General features: G+C 44.6%; 1 non-coding gene across 1 annotated transcript; it reads right to left on the bottom strand.

The window, feature by feature from the left end:
• Positions 1-20,926: 20,926 nt before the first annotated feature.
• Trnas-cga (transfer RNA serine (anticodon CGA)) lies at positions 20,927-21,001 on the bottom strand. The gene has a single exon. It is a non-coding gene; the product is annotated as a tRNA-Ser (tRNA).
• Between the last annotated feature and the right edge of the window lie 1,925 nt (positions 21,002-22,926).

The following is a 22,926-nucleotide window of genomic DNA, read 5'->3' as shown; positions in this document are numbered from 1 at the left end:
GTGCGCATAGTGACTGTTGTATTCAATCCCGATGCAATTTCTGTGTTTGATCAACACTCTGATAGTATACAGATTACAGAATGCCTCCAGATGTGCATCGGAAACTACTACTGGTCTTCCAGGGAACGATCAAAGCGTAGACTGTTTGAGACATTACTCCCATGGAGGACAGTGCGCATGGAGACTGTTGTATTCAATCCCGATGCAATTTCTGTGTTTCATCAACACTTTGAATGTCCACAGATTACAGAATGCCTCCAGATGTGCATCGGAAACTACTACTGGTCTTCCTGGGAGCGATCAATGCGTAGACTGTTTGAGACATTACTCCCATGGAGGTAAGTGCGCATGGTGACTGTCGTATTCAATCCCGACCCAATTTCCGTGTTTCATCAATACTTTGAAGTTCCACAGATTACAGAATGCCTCCAGATGTGCATCGTAAACTTTTACTGGTCTTGCAGGAGAAGAAAAAAGCGTAAACTGTTTGAGATATAACTCCCATGGAGGAAAGTGCGCATGGTGACTGTTGTATTCAATCCCAATGCAATGTCTGTGTTTCATCAACACTCTGATAGTCCACAAATTACAGAATCCCCCCAGATGTGCATCGGAAACTACTACTGGTCTTGCAGGGAAGGATCAAAGCGTAGACTGTTTGAGACATTACTCCCATGGAGGAAAATGCGCATGGTGACTGTTGTATTCAATCCCGTGGCAATTTCTGTGTCTCATCAACACTTTGAAGGTCCACAGATTACAGAATGCCTCCAGATGTGCATCGGAAACTAATACAGGTCTTGCAGGGAACGATCAAACCGTAGACTGTTTGAGACATTACTCCCATGGAAGAAAGTGCGCATGGTGGCTGTTGTATTCGATCCCGATGCAATTTCTGTGTTTCATCAACACTCTGATAGTCCACACATTACAGAATGCCCCCAGATGTTCATCTCAAACTACTATTGGTCTTCCACTGAACGATCAAAGCGTAAACTGTTTGAGACATTAATGCCATGGAGGAAAGTGCGCATGGTGACTGTTGTATAAAATCCCGATGCAATTTCTGTGTTTCATCAACACTTTGAAGTTCCGCAGATCACAGAAGGCCCCCAGGTATGCATCGGAAACTACTACTGGTCTTACAGGGAACGATCAAAGCGTAGACTATTTGAGACATTACTCCCATGGAGGAAAGTGCGCATGGTGACTGTTGTATTCAATCCCTATACAATTTCTGTGTTTCATCAACACTCTGATAGTATACAGATTACAGAATGCCTCCAGATGTGCATCGGAAACTACTACTGGTCTTCCAGGGAACGATCAAAGCGTAGACTGTTTGAAACATTACTCCCATGGAGGACAGTTCGCATGGTGACTGCTGTATTCAATCCCGATGCAATTTCTGTGTTTCATCAACACTTCGAATGTCCACAGATTACAGAATGCCTCCAGATGTGCATCGGAAACTACTACTGGTCTTCCTGGGAGCGATCAAAGCGTAGACTGTTTGAGACATTAGTCCCATGGAGGAAAGTGCGCATGGTGACTGTTTTATTCAATGCCGATGCAATTTCTGTGTTTCATCAACACTCTGATAGTCCACACATAACACAAGGCCCCCAGATGTGCATCGGAAACTACTACTGGTCTTGCAGGGAGCGATCAAAGCGTAGACTGTTTGAGACATTACTCCAATGGAGGAAAGTGCGCATGGTGACTGTTGTATTCAATCCCGATGCAACTACTGTGTTTCATCAACTCTTTGAAGGTCCACAGATCACAGAAGACCCCCAGATGTGCATCGGAAACTACTACTGGTCTTACAACGAACGATCAAAGCGTAGACTGTTTGATACATTACTCAAATGGAGGAAAGTGCGCATGGTGACTGTTGTATTAAATCCCGATCTAATTTCTGTGTTTCATCAACCTTTTGAAGGTCCACAGATTACAGAATGCGTCCAGATGTGCATGGGAAAATACTACTGGTGTTGCAGGGAACTATCAAAGCGTAGACTGTTTGAGACATTACTCCCATGGAGGAAAATTGCGCATGGTGACTGTTGTATACAATCCCGATGCAATTTCTGTGTTTCAACAACACTCTGATATTCCACACATTTCAGATTGCCCCCAGATGTTCATCGGAAACTACTAGTGGTCTTCCAGGGAAGGATGAAAGCGTAAACTATTTGAGACATTACTCCCATGGAGGAAAGTGCGCATAGTGACTTTTGTATTCAATCCCGATGCAATTTCTGTGTTTGATCAACACTCTGATAGTATACAGATTACAGAATGCCTCCAGATGTGCATCGGAAACTACTACTGGTCTTCCAGGGAACGATCAAAGCGTAGACTGTTTGAGACATTACTCCCATGGAGGACAGTGCGCATGGAGACTGTTGTATTCAATCCCGATGCAATTTCTGTGTTTCATCAACACTTTGAATGTCCACAGATTACAGAATGCCTCCAGATGTGCATCGGAAACTACTACTGGTCTTCCTGGGAGCGATCAATGCGTAGACTGTTTGAGACATTACTCCCATGGAGGTAAGTGCGCATGGTGACTGTCGTATTCATTCCCGACGCAATTTCCGTGCTTCATCAATACTTTGAAGTTCCACAGATTACAGAATGCCTCCAGATGTGCATCGTAAACTTTTACTGGTCTTGCAGGAGAAGAAAAAAGCGTAAACTGTTTGAGATATAACTCCCATGGAGGAAAGTGCGCATGGTGACTGTTGTATTCAATCCCAATGCAATGTCTGTGTTTCATCAACACTCTGATAGTCCACAAATTACAGAATCCCTCCAGATGTGCATCGGAAACTACTACTAATCTTGCAGGGAAGGATCAAAGCGTAGACTGTTTGAGACATTACTCCAATCTAGGAAAATGCGCATCGTGACTGTTGTATTCAATCCCGATGCAATTTCTGTGTTTCATCAACACTCTGATAGTCCACAAATTACAAAATGCCTACAGATGTGCATCGGAAACTACTACTGGTCTTCCAGGGAACGATTAAAGCGTAAACTGTTTGAGACACTACTCCCTTGGAGGAAAGTGCGCATGGTGACTGTTGTATTCAATCCCAATGCAATTTCTGTGTTTCATCAACACTCTGATAGTCCACAAATTACAGAATCCCCCCAGATGTGCATCGGAAACTACTACTGGTCTTGCAGGGAAGGATCAAAGCGTAGACTGTTTGAGACATTACTCCCATGGAGGAAAATGCGCATGGTGACTGTTGTATTCAATCCCGATGCAATTTCTGTGTTTCATCAAAACTCTGATAGTCCACACATTACAGAATGCTCCCTGATGTGCATCGGAAACTACTACTGGTCTTCCAGGGAACGATCAAAGCGTAAACTGTTTGTGACATTACTCCCATGCAGGAAAGTGCGCATGGTGACTGTTGTATTCAATCCCGATGCAATTTCTGTGTTTCATCAACACTCTGATAGTCCACACATTACAAAATGCCCCCAGATGTGCATCGGAAACTACTACTGGTCTTCCAGGGAACGATTAAAGCGTAAACTATTTGAGACATTACTCCCATGGAGGAAAGTGCGCATGGTGACTGTTGTATTCAATCCCGTGGCAATTTCTGTGTTTCATCAACACTTTGAAGGTCGACAGATTACAGAATGCCTCCAGATGTGCATCGGAAACTACTACGGGTCTTGCAGGGAACGATCAAACCGTAGACTGTTTGAGACATTACTCCCATGGAGGAAAGTGCGCATGGTGGCTGTTGTATTCAATCCCGATGCAATTTCTGTGTTTCATCAACACTCTGATAGTCCACACATTACAGAATGCTCCCAGATGTTCATCTCAAACTACTATTGGTCTTCCAGTGAACGATCAAAGCGTAAACTGTTTGAGACATTAATGCCATGGAGGTAAGTGCGCATGGTGACTGTTGTATAAAATCCCGATGCAATTTCTGTGTTTCATCAACACTTTGAAGGTCCACAGATTACAGAATGCCTCCAGATGTGCATCGGAAAATACTACTGGTCTTCCAGGAATTGATCAAAGCGTAGACTGTTAGAGACATTACTCCCATGGAGGAAAGTGCGTATGGTAACTGTTGTATTCAATCCCGATGCAATTTATGTGTTTCATCAACACTCTGATAGTATACAGATTACAGAATGCCTCCAGATGTGCATCGGAAACTACTACTGGTCTTCCAGGGAACGATCAAAGCGTAGACTGTTTGAGACATTACTCCCATGGAGGACAGTGCGCATGGTGACTGTTGTATACAATCCCGATGCAATTTCTGTGTTTCATCAACACTTTGAATGTCCACAGATTACAGAATGCCCCCAGATGTGCATCGGAAACTACTACTGGTCTTCCTGGGAGCGATCAAAGCGTAGACTGTTTGAGACATTACTCCCATGGAGGAAAGTGCGCATGGTGACTGTTGTATTCAATCCCAATGCAATTTCTGTGTTTCATCAACACTCTGATAGTCCACAAATTACAGAATCCCCCCAGATGTGCATCGGAAACTACTACTGGTCTTGCAGGGAAGGATCAAAGCGTAGACTGTTTGAGACATTACTCCCATGGAGGAACATGCGCATGGTGACTGTTGTATTCAATCCCGATGCAATTTCTGTGTTTCATCAAAACTCTGATAGCCCACACATTACAGAATGCTCCCTGATGTGCATCGGAAACTACTACTGGTCTTCCAGGGAACGATCAAAGCGTAAACTGTTTGTGACATTACTCCCATGCAGGAAAGTGCGCATGGTGACTGTTGTATTCAATCCCGTGGCAATTTCTGTGTTTCATCAACACTTTGAAGGTCGACAGATTACAGAATGCCTCCAGATGTGCATCGGAAACTACTACGGGTCTTGCAGGGAACGATCAAACCGTAGACTGTTTGAGACATTACTCCCATGGAGGAAAGTGCGCATGGTGGCTGTTGTATTCAATCCCGATGCAATTTCTGTGTTTCATCAACACTCTCATAGTCCACAAATTACAGAATGCTCCCAGATGTTCATCTCAATCTACTATTGGTCTTCCAGTGAACGATCAAAGTGTAAACTGTTTGAGACATTAATGCCATGGAGGTAAGTGCGCATGGTGACTGTTGTATAAAATCCCGATGCAATTTCTGTGTTTCATCAACACTTTGAAGGTCCACAGATTACAGAATGCCTCCAGATGTGCATCGGAAAATACTACTGGTCTTCCAGGAATTGATCAAAGCGTACACTGTTAGAGACATTACTCCCATGGAGGAAAGTGCGTATGGTAACTGTTGTATTCAATCCCGATGCAATTTATGTGTTTCATCAACACTCTGATAGTATACAGATTACAGAATGCCTCCAGATGTGCATCGGAAACTACTACTGGTCTTCCAGGGAACGATCAAAGCGTAGACTGTTTGAGACATTACTCCCATGGAGGACAGTGCGCATGGTGACTGTTGTATACAATCCCGATGCAATTTCTGTGTTTCATCAACACTTTGAATGTCCACAGATTACAGAATGCCCCCAGATGTGCATCGGAAACTACTACTGGTCTTCCTGGGAGCGATCAAAGCGTAGACTGTTTGAGACATTACTCCCATGGAGGAAAGTGCGCATGGTGACTGTTTTATTCAATGCCGATGCAATTTCTGTGTTTCATCAACACTCTGATAGTCCACACATAACACAAGGGCCCCAGATGTGCATCGGAAACTACAACTGGTCTTGCTGGGAGCGATCAAAGCGTAGACTGTTTGAGACATTACTCCAATAGAGGAAAGTGCGCATGGTGACTGTTGTATTCAATCCCGATGCAATTTCTGTGTTTCATCAAAACTTTGAAGGTCCACAGATCACAGAAGGCCCCCAGATGTGCATCGGAAACTACTACTGGTCTTACAGGGAACGATCAAAGCGTAGACTGTTTGATACATTACTCCAATGGAGGAAAGTGCGCATGGTGACTGTTGTATTCAATCCCGATGCAATTTCTGTGTTTCATCAACACTCTGATAGTATATAGATTACAGAACGCCTCCAGATGTGCATCGGAAACTACTACTGGTCTTCCAGGGAACGATCAAAGCGTAGACTGTTTGAGACATTACTCCCATGGAGGACAGTAGGCATGGAGACTGTTGTATTCAATCCCGATGCAATTTCTGTGTTTCATCAACACTTTGAATGTCCACAGATTACAGAATGCCTCCAGATGTGCATCGGAAACTACTACTGGTCTTCCTGGGAGCGATCAAAGCGTAGACTGTCTGAGACATTACTCCCATTGAGGTAAGTGCGCATGGTGACTGTCGTATTCAATCCCCAATCAATTTCCGTGTTTCATCAACACTTTGAAAGTCCACAGATTACAGAATTCCTCCAGATGTGCATCGTAAACTTTTACTGGTCTTCCAGGAAACGAACAAAGCGTAAACTGTTTGAGACATAGCTCCCATGGAGGAAAGTGCGCATGGTGACTGTTGTATTCAATCCCAATGCAATGTCTGTGTTTGAACAACACTCTGATAGCTTACAGATTACAAAATGCCTCCAGATGTGCATCGGAAACTAATACTGGTCTTCCAGGAACGATCAAAACGTAGACTGTTTGAGACATTACTCCCATGGAGGAAAGCGCGCATGGTGACTGTTTTATTCAATGCCGATGCAATTTCTGTGTTTCATCAACACTCTGATAGTCCACAAATTACAGAATCCCCCCAGATGTGCATCGGAAACTACTACTGGTCTTGCAGGGAAGGATCAAAGCGTAGACTGTTTGAGACATTACTCCAATCTAGGAAAATGCGCATGGTGACTGTTGTATTCAATCCCGATGCAATTTCTGTGTTTCATCAAAACTCTGATAGTCCACACATTACAGAATGCCCCCTGATGTGCGTCGGAAACTACTACGGGTCTTGCAGGGAGCGATCAAAGCGTAGACTGTTTTAAACATTACTCCAATGGAGGAAAGTGCGCATGGTGACTGTTGTATTCAATCCCGATGCAATGTCTGTGTTTGAACAACACTCTGATAGCTTACAGATTACAAAATGCCTCCAGATGTGCATCGGAAACTAATACTGGTCTTCCAGGAACGATCAAAGCGTAGACTGTTTGAGACATTACTCAGATGGAAGAAAGTGCGCATGGTGGCTGTTGTATTCAATCCCGATGCAATTTCTGTGTTTCATCAACACTCTGATAGTCCACACATTACAGAATGCCCCCAGATGTTCATCTCAAACTACTATTGGTCTTCCAGTGAACGATCAAAGCGTAAACTGTTTGAGACATTAATGCCATGGAGGTAAGTGCGCATGGTGACTGTTGTATAAAATCCCGATGCAATTTCTGTGTTTCATCAACACTTTGAAGGTCCACAGATTACAGAATGCCTCCAGAAATGGATCGGAAAATACTACTGGTCTTCCAGGAATCGACCAAAGCGTAGACTGTTAGAGACATTACTCCCATGGTGGAAAGTGCGCATGGTAACTGTTGTATTCAATCCCGATGCAATTTATGTGTTTCAACAACACTCTGATAGTCCGCAGATTACAGATAGCCTCCATATAGGCATGCGAAACTACTACTGGTCTTGCAGGGAACGATCAAAGCGTTGACTGTTTGAGACATTACTCCCATTGAGGACAGTGCGAATGGTGACTGTTGTATTGAATCCCGACGCAATTTCTGTGTTTCGTCAACACTTTGAATGTCCACAGATTACAGAATGCCTCCAGATGTGCATCGGAAACTACTACTGGTCTTCCTGGGAGCGATCAAAGCGTAGACTGTTTGAGACATTACTCCCATGGAGGAAAGTGCGCATGGTGACTGTTTTATTCAATGCCGATGCAATTTCTGTGTTTCATCAACACTCTGATAGTCCACAAATTACAGAATCCCCCCAGATGTGCATCGGAAACTACTACTGGTCTTGCAGGGAGCGATCAAAGCGTAGACTGTTTTAAACATTACTCCAATGGAGGAAAGTGCGCATGGTGACTGTTGTATTCAATCCCGATGCAATTTCTGTGTTTCATCAACACTCTGATAGTCCACAAATTACAAAATGCAAACAGATGTGCATCGGAAACTAATACTGGTCTTCCAGGGAACGATTAAAGCGTAAACTGTTTGAGACATTACTCCCATGGAGGAAAGTGCGCATGGTGGCTGTTGTATTCAATCCCGATGCAATTTCTGTGTTTCATCAACACTTTGGAGGTCCACAGATTACAGAAGGCCCCCAGATGTGCATCGGAAACTACTACTGATCTTGCAGGGAACGATCAAAGCGTAGACTGTTTGAGACATTACTCCAATGGAGGAAAGTGCGCATGGTGACTGTTTTATTCAATGCCGAAGCAATTTCTGTGTTTCATCAACACTCTGATAGTCCACACATAACACAAGGCCCCCAGATGTGCATCGGAAACTACTACTGGTCTTACAGGGAACGATCAAAGCGTAGACTGTTTGATACATTCCTCCAATGGAGGAATGTGCGCATGGTGACTGTTGTATTAAATCCCGATGCAATTTCTGTGTTTCATCAACACTATGAAGGTCCACAGATTACAGAATGCGTCCAGATGTGCATGGGAAAATACTACTGGCCTTGCAGAGCACTATCAAAGCGTAGACTGTTTGAGACATTACTGCAAAGGAGGAAAGTGAGCATGGTGACTGTTGTATTCAATCCCCATGCAATTTCTGTGTTTCATGAACACTCTGATAGTCCACACATTACAGAATGCCAAAAGCTGTGCATCGGAAACTACTACTGATCTTCCAGGGAACGATCAAAGCCTAAACTGTTTGAGACATTACTCCGATGGAGGAAAATTGCGCATGGTTACTGTTGTATACGATCCCGATGCAATTTCTGTGTTTCAACAACACTCTGATATTCCACACATTTCAGAATGCCCCCAGATGTTCATCGGAATCTACTAGTGGTCTTCCAGGGAAGGATGAAAGCGTAAACTATTTGAGACATTACTCCCATGGAGGAAAGTGCGCATGGTGACCGTTGTATTCAATCCCGATTCAATTTCTGTGTTTCACCAACACTCTGATAGTCCACACATTACAGAATGCCCCCAGATGTGCATCGGAAACTACTACTGGTCTTCCAGGGAACGATCAAAGCGTAAACTGTTTGAGACATTACTCCCATGGAGGAAAGTGCGCATGGTGAGTGTTGTATTCAATCCCGATGCAATTTCTGTGTTTCATCAACACTATGATAGTATACAGATTACAGAATGCCTCCAGATGTGCATCGGAAACTACTACTGGTCTTCCTGGGAGCGATCAAAGCGTAGATTGTTTGAGACATTACTCCCATGGAGGTAAGTGCGCATGGTGACTGTCGTATTCAATCCCGACGCAATTTCCGTGCTTCATCAACACTTTGATGGTCCACAGATTACAGAATGCGTCCAGGTGTGCATCGGAAACTTTTACTGCTCTTCCAGGAAACGAACAAAGCGTAAACTGTTTGAGACATAACTCCCATGGAGGAAAGTGCGCATGGTGACTGTTGTATTCAATCCCAATGCAATTTCTTTGTTTGAACAACACTCTGATAGCTTACAGATTACAAAATGCCTCCAGATGTGCATCGGAAACTAATACTGGTCCTCCAGGGAAGGATCAAAACGTAGACTGTTTGGGACATTACTCCCATGGAGGAAAGTGCGCATGGTGACTGTTTTATTGAATGCCGATGCAATTTCTGTGTTTCATCAACACTCTGATAGTCCACACATAACACCAGGCCCCCAGATGTGCATCGGAAACTACTACTGGTCTTGCAGGGATCGATCAAAGCGTAGACTGTTTGAGACATTACTCCAATGGAGGAAAGTGCGCATGGTGACTGTTGTATTCAATCCCGATGCAATTTCTGTGTTTCATCAACTCTTTGAAGATCCACAGATTACAGAAGGCCCCCAGATGTGCATCGGAAACTACTACTGGTCTTACAGGGAACGATCAAAGCCTAAACTGTTTGAGACATTAGTCCGATGGAGGAAAATTGCGCATGGTGACTGTTGTATACAATTCCGATGCAATTTCTGTGTTTCAACAACACTCTGATATTCCACACATTTCAGAATGCCCCCAGATGTTCATCGGGACCTACTAGTGGTCTTCCAGTGAAGGATGAAAGCGTAAACTATTTGAGACATTACTCCCATGGAGGAAAGTGTGCATAGTGACTGTTGTATTCAATCCCGATGCAATTTCTGTGTTTCATCAACACTCTTATATTCCACACATTACAGAATGCCCCCAGATGTTCATCGGAAACTACTATTGGTCTTCCAGGGAACGATCAAAGCGTAAACTGTTTGAGACATTACTCAATTGGGGGAAAGAGCGCATGGTGTCTGTCGTATTCAATCCCGATGCAATTTCTGTGTTTCATCAACACTCTGATAGTCCACACATTACAAAATGCCCCCAGATGTGCATCGGAAACTACTACTGGTCTTCCAGGGGACAATTAAAGAGTAAACTATTTGAGACATTACTCCCATGGAGGAAAGTGCGCATGGTGACTGTTGTATTCAATCCCGTGGCAATTTCTGTGTTTCATCAACACTTTGAAGGTCCACAGATTACAGAATGCCTCCAGATGTGCATCGGAAACTACTACTGGTCTTGCAGGGAACGATCAAAGCGTTGACTGTTTGAGACATTACTCCCATTGAGGAAAGAGCGCATGGTGACTGTTGTATTCAATCCCGATGCAATATCTGTGTTTCATCAAGACACTGATAGACCACACATTACAGAATGCCCCAGATGTGCATCGGAAACTACTACTGGTCTTGCAGGGAACGATCAAAGCGTAGACTGCTTGAGACATTACTCCCATGGAGGAAAGAGCGCATGGTGACTGTTGTGTTCAATCCCGATGCAATTTCTGTGTTTCATCAAGACACTGATAATCCACACATTACAGAATTCCCCCAGATGTGCATCGGAAACTACTACTGGTCTTCCAGGGAAGGATCAAGGCGGAAACTGTTTGAGACATTACTCCCATGGAGGAAAGTGCGCATGGTGACTGTTTTATTCAATGCCGAAGCAATTTCTGTGTTTCATCAACACTCTGATAGTCCACACATAACACAAGGCCACCCGATGTGCATCGGAAACTACTACTGGTCTTGCAGGGAGCGATCAAAGCGTAGACAGTTTGAGACATTACTCCAATGGAGGAAAGTGCGCATGGTGACTGTTGTATTTAATCCCGATGCAATTTCTGTGTTTCATCAACACTTTGAAGGTCCACAGATTGCAGAAGGCCCCCAGATGTGCATCGGAAACTACTACTGGTCTTCCAGGGAACGATCACAGCGTAGACTGTTTGAGACATTACTCCCATGGAGGACAGTGCGCATGGAGACTGTTGTATTCAATCCCGATGCAATTTCTGTGTTTCATCAACACTTTGAATGTCCACAGATTACAGAATGCCTCCAGATGTGCATCGGAAACTACTACTTGTCTTCCTGGGAGCGATCAAAGCGTAGACTGTTTGAGACATTACTCCCATGGAGGTAAGTGCGCATGGTGACTGTCGTATTCAATCCCGACGCAATTTCCGTGTTTCATCAACACTTTGAAGGTCCACAGATTACAGAATGCCTCCAGATGTGCATCGGAAACTTTTACTGGTCTTCCAGGAAACGAACAAAGCGTAAACTGTTTGAGACATAACTCCCATGGAGGAAAGTGCGCATGGTGACTGTTGTATTCAATCCCGATACAATTTCTGTGTTTCATCAACACTCTGATAGTCAACAGATTACAGAATGCCTCGAGATGTGCATCGGAAACTACTACTGGTCTTCCAGGGAACGATCAAAGCGTACACTGTTTGAGACATTACTCCCATGGAGGACAGTGCGCATGGTGACTGTTGTATTCAATCCCGATACAATTTCTGTGTTTCATCAACACTTTGAATGTCCACAGATTACAGAATGCCTCCAGATGTGCATCGGTAACTACTACTGGTCTTCCTGGGAGCGATCAAAGCGTAGACTGTTTGAGACATTACTCCCATCTAGGTAAGTGCGCATGGTGACTGTCGTATTCAATCCCGACGCAATATCCGTGTTTCATTAACACTTTGAAGGTCCACAGATTACAGAATGCCTCCGGATGTGCATCGAAAACTTTTACTGGTCTTCCAGGAAACGAACAAAAACGTAGACTGTATGAGACATTACTCCCATGGAGGAAAGTGCGCATGGTGTCTGTTGTATTCAATCCCGATGCAATTTCTGTGTTTCATCAACACTCTGGTAGTCCACACATCACAGAATGGCCCCAGATGTGCATCGGAAAGTACTACTGGTCTTCCAGGGGACGATCTAAGCGTAAACTGTTTGAGACATAACTCCCATGGAGGAAAGTGCGCATGGTGACTGTTGTATTCAATCCCGATGCAATTTCTGTGTTTCATCATCACTCTGATAGTCCACAGATTACAGAATGCCCCCAGATGTGCATCGGAAACTACTACTGGTCTTCCAGGGAACGATTAAAGCGTAAACTGTTTGAGACATTACTCCCATGGAGGAAAGTGCGCATGGTGATTGTTGTATTCAATCCCGATGCAATTTATGAGTTTCAACAACACTCTGATAGTCCGCAGATTACAGATAGCCTCCAGATAGGCATCGGAAACTACTACTGGTCTTGCAGGGAACGATCAAAGCGTAGACTGTTTGAGACATTACTCCCATGGAGCAAAGAGCGCATGGTGACTGTTGTATTCAATCCCGATGCAATTTCTGTGTTTCATCAAGACACTGATAGTCCACACATTACAGAATGCTCGGGATGTGCATCGGAAACTACTACTGGTCTTGCAGGGAACGATCAAAGCGTAGACTGTTTCAGACACTACTCCCATGCAGGAAAGTGCGCATGGTGACTGTTGTATTCAATCCCGATGCAATTTCTGTGTTTCATCAACACTCTGATAGTCCACACATTACAAAATACACCCAGATGTGCATCGGAAACTACTTTTGGTCTTCCAGGGAACGATTAAAGCGTAAACTGTTTGATACATTGCTCCCATAGAGGAAAGTGCGCATGGTGACTGTTGTATTCAATACCGCGGCAATTTCTGTGTTTCATCAACACTTTGGAGGTCCACAGATTACAGAATGCCTCCAGATGTGCATCGGAAACTACTACGGGTCTTGCAGGGAACGATCAAAGAGTAGACTGTTTGAGACATTACTCCCATGGAAGAAAGTTGGCATGGTGGCTGTTGTATTCAATCCCGATGCAATTTCTGTGTTTCATCAACACTCTGATAGTACACACATTACAGAAAGCCCCCAGATGTGCATCGAAACTACTACTGATCTTCCAGGGAACGATGAAAGCCTAAACTGTTTGAGATATTAATCCGATGAAGGAAAATTGCGCATGGTGACTGTTGTATACAATCCCGATGCAGTTTCTGTGTTTCAACAACACTCTGATAGTCCACACATTACAGAATGCCCCCAGATGTTCATCGGAAGCTACTACTGGTCTTCCAGGTAAGGATCAAAGCGTAATCTGTTTGAGACATTACTCCCATGGAGGAAAGTGCGCATGGTGACTGTTGTATTCAATACCGCGGCAATTTCTGTGTTTCATCAACACTTTGGAGGTCCACAGATTACAGAATGCCTCCAGATGTGCATCGGAAACTACTATGGGTCTTGCAGGGAACGATCAAAGCGTAGACTGTTTGAGACATTACTCCCATGGAAGAAAGTTGGCATGGTGGCTGTTGTATTCAATCCCGATGCAATTTCTGTGTTTCATCAACACTCTGATAGTACACACATTACAGAATGCCCCCAGATGTGCATCGGAAACTACTACTGGTCTTACAGGGAACGATCAAAGCGTAGACTGTTTGAGACATTACCTAAATGGACTAAAGTGCGCATGGTGACTGTTGTATTTAATCCCGATGCAATTTCTGTGTTTCATCAACACTTTGATGGTCCACAGATTACAGAATGCCTCCAGATGTGCATCGGAAACTACTACGGGTCTTGCAGGGAACGATCAAAGCGTAGACTGTTTCAGACACTACTCCCATGCAGGAAAGTGCGCATGGTGACTGTTGTATTCAATCCCGATGCAATTTCTGTGTTTCATGAACACTCTGATAGTCCACACATTACAGAATGCCCCCAGCTGTGCATCGGAAACTACTACTGATCTTCCAGGGAACGATCAAAGCCTAAACTGTTTGAGACATTAGTCCGATGGAGGAAAATTGCGCATGGTGACTGTTGTATACAATTCCGATGCAATTTCTGTGTTTCAACAACACTCTGATATTCCACACATTTCACAATGCCCCCAGATGTTCATCGGGACCTACTAGTGGTCTTCCAGTGAAGGATGAAAGCGTAAACTATTTGAGACATTACTCCCATGGAGGAAAGTGTGCATAGTGACTGTTGTATTCAATCCCGATGCAATTTCTGTGTTTCATCAACACTCTTATATTCCACACATTACAGAATGCCCCCAGATGTTCATCGGAAACTACTATTGGTCTTCCAGGGAACGATCAAAGCGTAAACTGTTTGAGACATTACTCAGATGGGGGAAAGAGCGCATGGTGTCTGTCGTATTCAATCCCGATGCAATTTCTGTGTTTCATCAACACTCTGATAGTCCACACATTACAAAATGCCCCCAGATGTGCATCGGAAACTACTACTGGTCTTCCAGGGAACAATTAAAGAGTAAACTATTTGAGACATTACTCCCATGGAGGAAAGTGCGCATGGTGACTGTTGTATTCAATCCCGTGGCAATTTCTGTGTTTCATCAACACTTTGAAGGTCCACAGATTACAGAATGCCTCCAGATGTGCATCGGAAACTACTACTGGTCTTGCAGGGAACGATCAAAGCGTTGACTGTTTGAGACATTACTCCCATTGAGGAAAGAGCGCATGGTGACTGTTGTATTCAATCCCGATGCAATATCTGTGTTTCATCAAGACACTGATAGACCACACATTACAGAATGCCCCAGATGTGCATCGGAAACTACTACTGGTCTTGCAGGGAACGATCAAAGCGTAGACTGCTTGAGACATTACTCCCATGGAGGAAAGAGCGCATGGTGACTGTTGTGTTCAATCCCGATGCAATTTCTGTGTTTCATCAAGACACTGATAATCCACACATTACAGAATGCCCCCAGATGTGCATCGGAAACTACTACTGGTCTTCCAGGGAAGGATCAAGGCGTAAACTGTTTGAGACATTACTCCCATGGAGGAAAGTGGGCATGGTGACTGTTTTATTCAATGCCGAAGCAATTTCTGTGTTTCATCAACACTCTGATAGTCCACACATAACACAAGGCCACCAGATGTGCATCGGAAACTACTACTGGTCTTGCAGGGAGCGATCAAAGCGTAGACAGTTTGAGACACTACTCCCATGCAGGAAAGTGCGCATGGTGACTGTTGTATTCAATCCCGATGCAATTTCTGTGTTTCATCAACACTCTGATAGTCCACACATTACAAAATACACCCAGATGTGCATCGGAAACTACTTTTGGTCTTCCAGGGAACGATTAAAGCGTAAACTGTTTGATACATTGCTCCCATAGAGGAAAGTGCGCATGGTGACTGTTGTATTCAATACCGCGGCAATTTCTGTGTTTCATCAACACTTTGGAGGTCCACAGATTACAGAATGCCTCCAGATGTGCATCGGAAACTACTACGGGTCTTGCAGGGAACGATCAAAGCGTAGACTGTTTGAGACATTACTCCCATGGAAGAAAGTTGGCATGGTGGCTGTTGTATTCAATCCCGATGCAATTTCTGTGTTTCATCAACACTCTGATAGTACACACATTACAGAAAGCCCCCAGATGTGCATCGAAACTACTACTGATCTTCCAGGGAACGATGAAAGCCTAAACTGTTTGAGATATTAATCCGATGAAGGAAAATTGCGCATGGTGACTGTTGTATACAATCCCGATGCAGTTTCTGTGTTTCAACAACACTCTGATAGTCCACACATTACAGAATGCCCCCAGATGTTCATCGGAAGCTACTACTGGTCTTCCAGGTAAGGATCAAAGCGTAATCTGTTTGAGACATTACTCCCATGGAGGAAAGTGCGCATGGTGACTGTTGTATTCAATACCGCGGCAATTTCTGTGTTTCATCAACACTTTGGAGGTCCACAGATTACAGAATGCCTCCAGATGTGCATCGGAAACTACTATGGGTCTTGCAGGGAACGATCAAAGCGTAGACTGTTTGAGACATTACTCCCATGGAAGAAAGTTGGCATGGTGGCTGTTGTATTCAATCCCGATGCAATTTCTGTGTTTCATCAACACTCTGATAGTACACACATTACAGAATGCCCCCAGATGTGCATCGGAAACTACTACTGGTCTTACAGGGAACGATCAAAGCGTAGACTGTTTGAGACATTACCTAAATGGACTAAAGTGCGCATGGTGACTGTTGTATTTAATCCCGATGCAATTTCTGTGTTTCATCAACACTTTGATGGTCCACAGATTACAGAATGCCTCCAGATGTGCATCGGAAACTACTACGGGTCTTGCAGGGAACGATCAAAGCGTAGACTGTTTCAGACACTACTCCCATGCAGGAAAGTGCGCATGGTGACTGTTGTATTCAATCCCGATGCAATTTCTGTGTTTCATGAACACTCTGATAGTCCACACATTACAGAATGCCCCCAGCTGTGCATCGGAAACTACTACTGATCTTCCAGGGAACGATCAAAGCCTAAACTGTTTGAGACATTAGTCCGATGGAGGAAAATTGCGCATGGTGACTGTTGTATACAATTCCGATGCAATTTCTGTGTTTCAACAACACTCTGATATTCCACACATTTCAGAATGCCCCCAGATGTTCATCGGGACCTACTAGTGGTCTTCCAGTGAAGGATGAAAGCGTAAACTATTTGAGACATTACTCCCATGGAGGAAAGTGTGCATAGTGACTGTTGTATTCAATCCCGATGCAATTTCTGTGTTTCATCAACACTCTTATATTCCACACATTACAGAATGCCCCCAGATGTTCATCGGAAACTACTATTGGTCTTCCAGGGAACGATCAAAGCGTAAACTGTTTGAGACATTACTCAGATGGGGGAAAGAGCGCATGGTGTCTGTCGTATTCAATCCCGATGCAATTTCTGTGTTTCATCAACACTCTGATAGTCCACACATTACAAAATGCCCCCAGATGTGCATCGGAAACTACTACTGGTCTTCCAGGGAACAATTAAAGAGTAAACTATTTGAGACATTACTCCCATGGAGGAAAGTGCGCATGGTGACTGTTGTATTCAATCCCGTGGCAATTTCTGTGTTTCATCAACACTTTGAAGGTCCACAGATTACAGAATGCCTCCAGATGTGCATCGGAAACTACTACTGGTCTTGCAGGGAACGATCAAAGCGTTGACTGTTTGAGACATTACTCCCATTGAGGAAAGAGCGCATGGTGACTGTTGTATTCAATCCCGATGCAATATCTGTGTTTCATCAAGACACTGATAGACCACACATTACAGAATGCCCCAGATGTGCATCGGAAACTACTACTGGTCTTGCAGGGAACGATCAAAGCGTAGACTGCTTGAGACATTACTCCCATGGAGGAAAGAGCGCATGGTGACTGTTGTGTTCAATCCCGATGCAATTTCTGTGTTTCATCAAGACACTGATAATCCACACATTACAGAATGCCCCCAGATGTGCATCGGAAACTACTACTGGTCTTCCAGGGAAGGATCAAGGCGTAAACTGTTTGAGACATTACTCCCATGGAGGAAAGTGGGCATGGTGACTGTTTTATTCAATGCCGAAGCAATTTCTGTGCTTCATCAACACTCTGATAGTCCACACATAACACAAGGCCACCAGATGTGCATCGGAAACTACTACTGGTCTTGCAGGGAGCGATCAAAGCGTAGACAGTTTGAGACATTACTCCAATGGAGGAAAGTGCGCATGGTGACTGTTGTATTTAATCCCGATGCAATTTCTGTGTTTCATCAACACTTTGAAGGTCCACAGATTGCAGAAGGCCCCCAGATGTGCATCGGAAACTACTACTGGTCTTCCAGGGAACGATCAAAGCGTAGACTGTTTGAGACATTACTCCCATGGAGGACAGTGCGCATGGAGACTGTTGTATTCAATCCCGATGCAATTTCTGTGTTTCATCAACACTTTGAATGTCCACAGATTACAGAATGCCTCCAGATGTGCATCATAAACTACTACTTGTCTTCCTGGGAGCGATCAAAGCGTAGACTGTTTGAGACATTACTCCCATGGAGGTAAGTGCGCATGGTGACTGTCGTATTCAATCCCGACGCAATTTCCGTGTTTCATCAACACTTTGAAGGTCCACAGATTACAGAATGCCTCCAGATGTGCATCGGAAACTTTTACTGGTCTTCCAGGAAACGAACAAAGCGTAAACTGTTTGAGACATAACTCCCATGGAGGAAAGTGCGCATGGTGACTGTTGTATTCAATCCCGATGCAATTTCTGTGTTTCATCAACACTCTGATAGTCAACAGATTACAGAATGCCTCGAGATGTGCATCGGAAACTACTACTGGTCTTCCAGGGAACGATCAAAGCGTACACTGTTTGAGACATTACTCCCATGGGGGACAGTGCGCATGGTGACTGTTGTATTCAATCCCAATACAATTTCTGTGTTTCATCAACACTTTGAATGTCCACAGATTACAGAATGCCTCCAGATGTGCATCGGTAACTACTACTGGTCTTCCTGGGAGCGATCAAAGCGTAGACTGTTTGAGACATTACTCCCATCTAGGTAAGTGCGCATGGTGACTGTCGTATTCAATCCCGACGCAATATCCGTGTTTCATCAACACTTTGAAGGTCCACAGATTACAGAATGCCTCCGGATGTGCATCGAAAACTTTTACTGGTCTTCCAGGAAACGAACAAAAACGTAGACTGTATGAGACATTACTCCCATGGAGGAAAGTGCGCATGGTGTCTGTTGTATTCAATCCCGATGCAATTTCTGTGTTTCTTCAACACTCTGATAGTCCACACATCACAGAATGGCCCCAGATGTGCATCGGAAAGTACTACTGGTCTTCCAGGGGACGATCAAAGCGTAAACTGTTTGAGACATAACTCCCATGGAGGAAAGTGCGCATGGTGACTGTTGTATTCAATCCCGATGCAATTTCTGTGTTTCATCATCACTCTGATAGTCCACAGATTACAGAATGCCCCCAGATGTGCATCGGAAACTACTACTGGTCTTCCAGGGAACGATTAAAGCGTAAACTGTTTGAGACATTACTCCCATGGAGGAAAGTGCGCATGGTGATTGTTGTATTCAATCCCGATGCAATTTATGAGTTTCAACAACACTCTGATAGTCCGCAGATTACAGATAGCCTCCAGATAGGCATCGGAAACTACTACTGGTCTTGCAGGGAACGATCAAAGCGTAGACTGTTTGAGACATTACTCCCATGGAGCAAAGAGCGCATGGTGACTGTTGTATTCAATCCCGATGCAATTTCTGTGTTTCATCAAGACACTGATAGTCCACACATTACAGAATGCTTGGGATGTGCATCGGAAACTACTACTGGTCTTGCAGGGAACGATCAAAGCGTAGACTGTTTCAGACACTACTCCCATGCAGGAAAGTGCGCATGGTGACTGTTGTATTCAATCCCGATGCAATTTCTGTGTTTCATCTACACTCTGATAGTCCACACATTACAAAATACACCCAGATGTGCATCGTAAACTACTTTTGGTCTTCCAGGGAACGATTAAAGCGTAAACTGTTTGATACATTGCTCCCATAGAGGAAAGTGCGCATGGTGACTGTTGTATTCAATACCGCGGCAATTTCTGTGTTTCATCAACACTTTGGAGGTCCACAGATTACAGAATGCCTCCAGATGTGCATCGGAAACTACTACGGGTCTTGCAGGGAACGATCAAAGCGTAGACTGCTTGAGACATTACTCCCATGGAGGAAAGAGCGCATGGTGACTGTTGTGTTCAATCCCGATGCAATTTCTGTGTTTCATCAAGACACTGATAGTCCACACATTACAGAATGCCCCCCAGATGTGCATCGGAAACTACTACTGGTTTTCCAGGGAACTTCCTGGCAGATTAAAACTGTGTGCCCGACCGAGACACGAACTCGGGACTTTTGCCTTTCGCGGGCAAGTGCTCTACCAACTGAGCTACCGAAGCACGACTCACGTCCGGTACTCACACCTTTACTTCTACCAGTATCCGTCTCCTACCTTCCAAACTTTACAGAAGCTCTTCTGCGAACCTTGCAGAACTAGCACTCCTGAAAGAAAGGATACTGCGGAGACATGGCTTAGCCACAGCCTGGGGGATGTTTCCAGAATGAGATTTTTACTCTGCAGCGGAGTGTGCGCTGATATGAAACTTCCTGGCAGATTAAAACTGTGTGCCCGACCGAGACTCAAACTCGGGACCTTTGCCTTTCGCGGGCAAGTGCTCTACCAACTGAGCTACCGAAGCATGACTCACGTCCGGTACTCACACCTTTAGTTCTACCAGTATCCGTCTCCTACCTTCCAAACTTTACAGAAGCTCTTCTGCGAACCTTGCAGAACTAGCACTCCTGAAAGAAAGGATACTGCGGAGACATGGCTTAGCCACAGCCTGGGGGATGTTTCCAGAATGAGATTTTCACTCTGCAGCGGAGTGTGCGCTGATATGAAACTTCCTGGCAGATTAAAACTGTGCGCCCAACCGAGACTCGAACTCGGGACCTTTGCCTTTCGCGGGCAAGTGCTCTACCAACTGAGCTACCGAAGCACGACTCACGTCCGGTACTCACACCTTTACTTCTACCAGTATCCGTCTTCTACCTTCCAAACTTTACAGAAGCTCTTCTGCGAACCTTGCAGAACTGGCACTCCTGAAAGAAAGGATACTGCGGAGACATGGCTTAGCCACAGCCTGGGGGATGTTTCCAGAATGAGATTTTCACTCTGCAGCGGAGTGTGCGCTGATATGAAACTTCCTGGCAGATTAAAATTGTGTGCCCGACCGAGACTCGAACTCGGGACCTTTGCCTTTCGCGGGCAAGTGCTCTAGCCGCTGCAGAGTGAAAATCTCATTCTGGAAACATCCCCCAGGCTGTGGCTATGCCATGTCTCCGCAGTATCCTTTCTTTCAGGAGTGCTAGTTCTGCAAGGTTCGCAGAAGAGCTTCTGTAAAGTTTGGAAGGTAGGAGACGGATACTGGTAGAAGTAAAGGTGTGAGTACCGGACGTGAGTCGTGCTTCGGTATCTCAGTTGGTAGAGCACTTGCCCGCGAAAGGCAAAGGTCCCGAGATCGAGTCTCGGTCGGGCACACAGTTTTAATCTGCCAGGAAGTTTCATATCAGCGCACACTCCGCTGCAGAGTGAAAATCTCATTCTGGAAACATCCCCCAGGCTGTGGCTAAGCCATGTCTCCGCAGTATCCTTTCTTTCAGGAGTGCTACTTCTGCAAGGTTCGCAGAAGAGCTTCTGTAAAGTTTGGAAGGTAGGAGACGGATACTGGTAGCAGTAAAGGTGTGAGTACCGGACGTGAGTCGTGCTTCGGTAGCTCAGTTGGTAGAGCACTTGCCCGCGAAAGGCAAAGGTCCCTAGTTCGAGTCTCGGTCGGGCACACAGTTTTAATCTGCCAGGAAGTTTCATATCAGCGCACACTCCGCTGCAGAGTGAAAATCTCATTCTGGAAACTTCCAGGGAACGATCAAACCGTAAACTGTTTGAGACATTACTCCCATGGAGGAAAGTGCGCATGGTGACTGTTGTGTTCAATCCCGATGCAATTTCTGTGTTTCATCGACACTCTGATAGTCCACAGATTTCAGAATGCCTCCAGATGTGCATCTGAAGCTACTACTGGTCTTCCAGGGAACGAACAAAGCGTAGATTGTTTGAGACATTGCTCCCATGGAGGAAAGTGCGCATGGTGACTGTTGTATACAATCGCGATGCAATTTCTGTGTTTCACCAACACTCCGAAAGTCCACACATTACAGAATGAGCCCAGATGTTCATCGGAAACTACTACTGGTCTTCCAGGGAAAGATCAAAGCCTAAACTGTTTGAGACATTACTCCCATGAAGGAAAGTGCGCATGGTGACTGCTGTATTCAATCCTGATGCAATTTCTGTGTTTCATCAACACTCTGATAGTCCACACATTACAGAAAGACAGCAGATGTGCATCGGAAACTACTACTGGTCTTCCAGGGAACGATCAAATCGTAGACTGTTTGAGACATTACTGCGATGTATGAAAGTGCGCATGGTGACTGTTGTATTCAACCCCGATGCAATTTCTGTGTTTCATCAACAATCTGATAGTCCACACATTACAGAAGGCCCCCAGATGTACATCGGAAACTACTACTGGTCTTAAAGGGAAAGATCAAAGCGTAGATTGTTTGAGACTTTACTCCCATGGAGGAAAGTGCGCATGGTGACTGTTGTAAGCAATCCCGATGCAATTTCTGCGTTTCAACATCACTCCTATAGTCCACACATTACAGAATGTGCCCAGATGTTCATCGGAAACTACTACTGGTCTTCCAGGGAACGATCAAAGCGTAAACTGTTTGAGACATTACTCCAATGGAGGAAAGTGCGCATGGTGACTGTTGTATTCAATCCCGATGCAATTTCTGTGTTTCATCAACACTCTGATAGTCCACACATTACAGAATGCTCCCAGATGTGCATCGG

Source organism: Schistocerca gregaria, chromosome 1 (genome assembly GCF_023897955.1).
Source record: "Schistocerca gregaria isolate iqSchGreg1 chromosome 1, iqSchGreg1.2, whole genome shotgun sequence".
Taxonomy (NCBI): Eukaryota; Metazoa; Arthropoda; class Insecta; order Orthoptera; family Acrididae; genus Schistocerca; species Schistocerca gregaria.
Note: the sequence above shows the minus strand (reverse complement) of the source record. Positions and strands in the feature narration are given on the sequence as shown.